Source organism: Neovison vison, chromosome 7, assembly GCF_020171115.1.
Source record: "Neovison vison isolate M4711 chromosome 7, ASM_NN_V1, whole genome shotgun sequence".
Taxonomy (NCBI): domain Eukaryota; kingdom Metazoa; phylum Chordata; class Mammalia; order Carnivora; family Mustelidae; genus Neogale; species Neogale vison.
The window spans coordinates 23,934,516-23,940,979 of record NC_058097.1 but is presented as its reverse complement, the minus strand read 5'-3'; positions in this window follow the sequence as shown (position 1 = coordinate 23,940,979).

The following is a 6,464-nucleotide window of genomic DNA, read 5'->3' as shown; positions in this document are numbered from 1 at the left end:
GCGAATTTGTTTTGCTTTTATTAAACCTAAGGTAAATTGCAGAGCAATCACTATCAACATTATTTAAATCTCTTAATAGGCGAAGAGTAAAGTTTCTAAGTTGTGTTGTATCACTATGGGTGAAACGAAGAGCTTCATTTTGTCAGAATGGTTATTGTCCGTTCTCCAAGCTGATTTCGTAACTACTAATACCAACCCTCTTACCTAATCTCACTATTTGAGAGAATGGCTTGAGGCCTTCCCATATCTTATCCTGGTTTTGTTTGTTTGTTTGTTTGTTTGTTTTCAAATCTCTCCTTTCTCACCTGAGCTCATAGTTCTCTGTTGTTTTTATCTGGTGACCATTCTCACTATATACATTAGACTTGACATCATTTTAAGTATCAGAATTACTTGTCCTGATAGGTTCTAAGCATATGGAGGGAAATGACCAAATTTTATTATTTTTTTCTATCACTTAAAATACCCATGAACAGGCAGGTACCAGAAGCGATACATGACACGGTCAAGAACTATGAAAGAGACTTAAGACCAAATTTATAGGTTTGTGATCAAATCCATTTATGTCACTTACTTAGCAATGTGAACTCAGGTGAATTAATTAACTGCCATCTATAACATGGAAACCCAAAAAAGCCTTATTGGTTGTTTCAGGAAACTTTATAAGGCTGTCTCTTTTTTTCTTTCTTTTCTTTTTTTTCTTTCTTTCTTTTTTTTTTTTTTTTTTTCCTGAAGAATAGCCAGGGTTATTGGAAACCTACCACTAGTGTACACTGAATAAGTTGCTTACTCTTGTTAAGGTTCAGTTTTCTCATTCACAAAATGAATATGAAAATAATTGCTATCTCACAAGGCTATAATGGATATTGATATAATGGATATAACTCAATTTTTCAGCAAAACGTTTCCCTAAAGTGTTCAACTATTCAACAATTTCACCACATGCCCCAGAATGACAAGTAGTAACACCTCCTCTTCACCTCCGTCCCACTTCCTCAATACCTGCGTGCACTACTGGCCCTGGCAGAAATCTAGAACTCTAACTGGAAGAGAATAGGACAGGTGAGTCCACTAGAACAAGAACAAATAGGCTGGAGGACAGAGGGCCAGAGAGTTGAATCAATGTCCTTATACTGTTCAATGATAAGAAATATCTGTGGGAAATCATCTTTCCAAACAGGCAACAAATAATAAAAGGAATATTATGACTCCTTTGAAATGCAGCAAAAGAAGCCATGGTTAAAATTTTAACAAGTGTCATTAGCCAAACAGACCTGGACAGCTCCACAGTCACCGGGAGATTCCTAACAAGGGCTTGATTTGTGAGACACCCTTAAGAGTCCCTCTGCCTTTCCCTTGAACATCCCGTTTTGTTCGTCTACTGTGTACCCTAAAATGTCATTCCCTGTTCTCTCTGCTAGTCACATATGTTTAAAAAGTATAGCTAACATTTCCTTTTATTAGTGATCAGAAGAGAGAGATTCTCTTCTGCATCTCGCTGTATTGATCTCTTTAAAAAGAGGGACCTTGCTGAGGAAAATGAATCAATTGATCCCTGTAAGCTTTCAAAACGAAGACTTTCTGCCATTTCTCCCAAATCTCAAATGATAAAACAGCAGATGGTTCTCATTGCCCTCACTCTAAATAAGAATAGAGAATTATGGATCATGCCATACATAATTTATAGCATTTAAGAGAAAGGCAACCTGATAGAAATACATTTTAATGAACACCTACCGAACACTAGGCTTTATGGTATTTAATTTACATGTAATTCTCACAAAGGTGTAATGGGGTAGGAAATATTAACCTTCTTTTGCAATCAAGGAAACGAAGGTCAGAAGGTTGAAAGTAAATGAAAATAAGAAAATCCCTCATGGAACAATGCATGTAGGAGAGGGGCTTGAGAGAGAAATAGAATGGGAAATGTATTCCATTTATTCACTTTCTAGCAGGGAAAAATATTATTATTACTAATAGTTCATGTTATATTCATACTTCAAATTTATTTTGAGTCTTATTATATTTTCATTTTATTTCATTTTTAATATGAATTGAGTAATAGAACTTTTAGTTACAATTTTCTTATTGAATTACTTCAGTCCTCCCCCTCCCCCTGCTGCTGAAGCTTATCCCAAATTTTACAGAGCAGTTGGCTAAGGAAACCACATTCTTGTGATAGAGAAGGGCACGTTATATAGAACTGGCCAAGACTAAATCCCCTTTTACATTAGCTCAGTATAAACTTGTGTGTTGACTCATAAAGGAATGTATTTTAGATATTTTTATTAACGGACAGACCTCTTAGGTAGTAGCAGAAACAACAAAGCTAATACTTTTGAAATCCCTGCAGAAAATGACCACAGTAGAGATTTGGTGTGGAGGGGAAAAAAAAAAAAAAGGTGTGCAAAAGTGATTTCACTGAATTTTCAGTGTTCTTCCCTATAAGGAAAATAAATATATTTATTCATTTATATATTTATTTGTCTCAAATGAACTCACCATGAAGCACAAATATTTCTCTAACCAGAGGTTTCATATGTGAGCTGGGTTTTTTGGTTTTTGGTTTTTTGGTTTTTTAGCACCACTAAATCTGTTTTCTCTTCCCAGTGAATCCAACCAACTTCTCTAATTTCAGCACCTTTGGAGAGGAAATCAGTCTTTCTGGCTGGAGCCCATCAAATTGGCCGAGCTGTGTGTACAGTGATGCAGGGAGAAGAATGAGGCTAGAGAACCCAGAAGATATTTTCTCTCTGCTCAATGCTGAAAGAAGTTTGATAGGAGGGTGGGTGTCTGTGTGTCAGGGGGGGCTCCCGCCATTGTTTACTTGGAGGTAATGTCGCTGAAATTTTGTGAGGGCCATAACTATACAAGAGTGAGATTACATACACATTTTTATTGCATATCTATCCACAAAACAACCATATCCTTTAAAAATAAGGAATTGAGAACCTGTTTTCATGTATTTTAAAAAAAGTTTTGAATAGACATTTTGCAAGAGAATACCGATTGAAAAGCACATATGGAAATATTCTACCTCGCAGCAATCAAATATATCCAAATTCAGCTTCAGTGTTAGAGAAAATGAGGAAATGTAAAAATCAGAATATTTAATATGAGAATGCTTACAGTTTTACCTTGATGGTGAGGCAAAAATTGAGGTAAATGTATCAGAAAATGTCACAAAATACATCAAACTTTTAGATATGTCCATAACCCTTAACACTTAATCTTATTTCTGGCAATAAATCCCGAGAATTCGACAAACAAACAAAAAATCAAAATCAGCTGCAAGTCAAAATATTCACATTAATATACACATTGTATAGCCTCCTTGAAATTTTTGAACACTTGGAAATGGCATATTTGACTGAAATAAGAGAACAAAGAAATTATGGCATGCTTTATATGAAGAAATAGTATGCAAGGATTAACTTTGCCTTTGCAAAATATTTTAATATCATGGAAACATGTTTGCTTTTTATTATTTAGAAAGATACATATTTAAAACATACAGTGATTCATATCATCTCAAAATTATGTACAGGTTAGAAGATAAAGCATGAGTGAAGTACAGATTCCCCACTATTTAAAAGTAGAGTTTTCCTATGAAACGTTTTGTAAGCTAAAATGGGATAAAGCAAAAAATGTAATTACCATTTCGTAAAAGTGAAAATTTTCTTCAGATTTCTTTTGGTTAGTGAAAACAGGTAGTTCTAATGTTGGTTTTTCATAAAAGCGAGGTGGTATAAAGCAAATGAGGGATAATAATAACAGGAAATAGCAGGGAAACCTGTATACCGAAAATGTTATAAAATTATTAGTGACTGCATCTGACATAATAGGTACTCTTTTTTTCCCCTATTTTTCTATTTTCTGTATCCCAAATATTTTCTCATGAGCACATATCAATTTTTAAAATGAATAAAAATAAATCTCATCAAAATTATTTTTAACATGAATCTTAGCATTTGGAAGACTTTTTGAGTAGGATCTATCATTTTACTAAAATCTCAAATAATCTAATCACTGCCACCTCCCTTCCCCCCACCCCCCAGTATTAAACGATGTCATCTGATCACATGGATTACTCCTCCACAAAACTAGATTACATCCCTAATTCATTATTATTTTAGAAAACTCACCTTTCAACTACCGACAACATGGGCCATCATTCATATCGAACTTAATTAGAAAACAGTTTGGATGTTGGAGGAATTCCTAATTTAAATCAATTAAAGGGAAAGTTGTCAAGTTCATTTCGGGTTTGCTTTTCTCTACTCTCACAGCAGGACTGAAGAGATCTGTCTTCCCCAATCTCCTTGTCTTCTTCCAGGATTATGTCAGAGTGTTCAGTGTGTGAATCTCGGAACTCATGGTGGCAATTAGCATCTGAGACTCCTGCCACAGCTAGATGGAGCCTGGGTGACAAACGAAGTCATCCCAGGATCTCGCGGTGGAAATTCTTTGATGGGTGCTTTGGTTCACACATGACATATCTCTGGTTGGTGGGCCAAGGCAACCCCGAACTCTAGCCCTATTTCTGTTCTGTGTTGAGAGCTCTTCTTCCTTCCCTCCCCATGCCCTAAATCCTATTGTGTCACGGTTAATCTAGTTATCAAATGGAAAAAGCATGTCAGAGAGCGACTATTTAAGGAGCACGTTCCTTTCACTGAGTAGATCATTACAGGTCCTTTACTTCTGCATTGCTAAAATAAGATTCTTTGCCTTATCTGTCACCTGCCCATATCCTTGCTGCCTTAAAATATGTGCTCCCTCTCCACCCAGCTCAGATAGAACTATTTTCTGTGTACTAATTCTAGTCATTTTCATGCCTGTTAAAATCATTATCTGCCAAGGAAAGGGGACAAGATATATTCTATATAGTGATGATATATATATATTCTAAAATTGGAGCATATGATCATGATCATTTATATATCTGCCTTCTCTCTCAGGCCCATAAGAACAGGGACTAAGTTTTAATGATCTTTAGTATCCTAGGATATAGATAACTCTCAGTTTATTACTTTGAGTGAATTAATGAAAAAATAACAGCTGTCTTATCAAAAGCAATAGAAGAGTTCCAAATGATGGAATTTCTGGAATCTTTTAATGATTTGAGAAAATAATCCAGGATATTTGAAAGGCAACATAGCTTTTAATTCTAGATTTATAGTTTGTTAGAGTAAAGCAAAAGAAATTTCTAGAATAAGAGACTAGAAAATCCAGACTAAATTATGGTTATGCATTTAGGATATTTAATGGAAAATCCTGGACTGCAGATTAGAATACTCTTCCAAGTTTCCACTTGTGGGGTGAGCTGTTGCCTTCGGCTCGGGTCATGATCTCAAGGTTCTGGGATCAGGCCCCACATCAGGCTCTCTGCTCAGCAGGAGCCTGGTTCTCTCTCTCTCTCATGCTCCCTCTGTGCTCTCCCTCTCTGGTGGTCTCAAATAAATAAATAAAATCTTTAAAAAAATGTAGATGTAAAAGTTAAAATAATTAAGGAATTAAGGTGATTATATATTCTTTTTCTCCTTACATAACTTATGTGTAGTCTTGTCTTCTGTCAGATTATAAACTCCGTTAAATTAGAAATCTCACTCTTCTTTGAGTTTTTTTTTTTTTATGATTTTATTTATTTATTTGACAAAGAGAGAGATCACAAGTAGGCAGAGAGGCAGGCAGAGAGGCAGGCAGAGAGAGAAGGGGAAGCAGGCTCCCCCCGGAGCAGAGAGCCCGATGCGGGGCTTGATTCCAGGACTCTGAGATCATGACCTGAGCCAAAGGCAGAGGCTTAACCCGCTGAGCCACCCAGGTGCCCCCCGTCTTCTTTGAGTTTTGAGAACTGCCTCTCCTGAGCTGGTCTTAGTAGAACTCATTTGGTTGATTATTGTCAGTCAGCTCCTGTAGAAGGAACAGGCTCCAGAGACAGAAGGCATTTTCCTTCTCGGTGACTTTTTTAGGTGTCTCAGTACCCGTTTACCAGAAGGGCTGGTCCATTGTGGAAGAGCCCAGGATGGAGAGGGTGTCCTGCTGAAACTGGAGGGTTCTAAGGCATACTATTAGCCTTTTTTAAACTTTACTCTGCTTTAAAATCATCTTGGACACTTTTTTTTTTTAAAAGATTTTATTTATTTATTTGACAGAGACAGATCACAAGTAGGCAGAGAGGCAGGCAGAGAGAGAGAGGAGGAAGCAGGCTCCCTCCTGAGCAGAGAGCCAGATGCGGGACTCGATCCCAGGACCCTGAGATCATGACCTGAGCCGAAGGCAGCGGCTTAACCCACTGAGCCACCCAGGCGCCCATCTTGGACACTTTTTAAAGGAAGATTTCTAGGGGCACCTGGGTGGCTCAGTGGGTTAAAGCCTCTGCCTTCCGCTCGGGTCATGATCTCAGGGTCTTGGGATTGAGCCCCGCATCAGGCTCTCTGCTCAGCGGGCAGCCTGCTTCCCTTCCT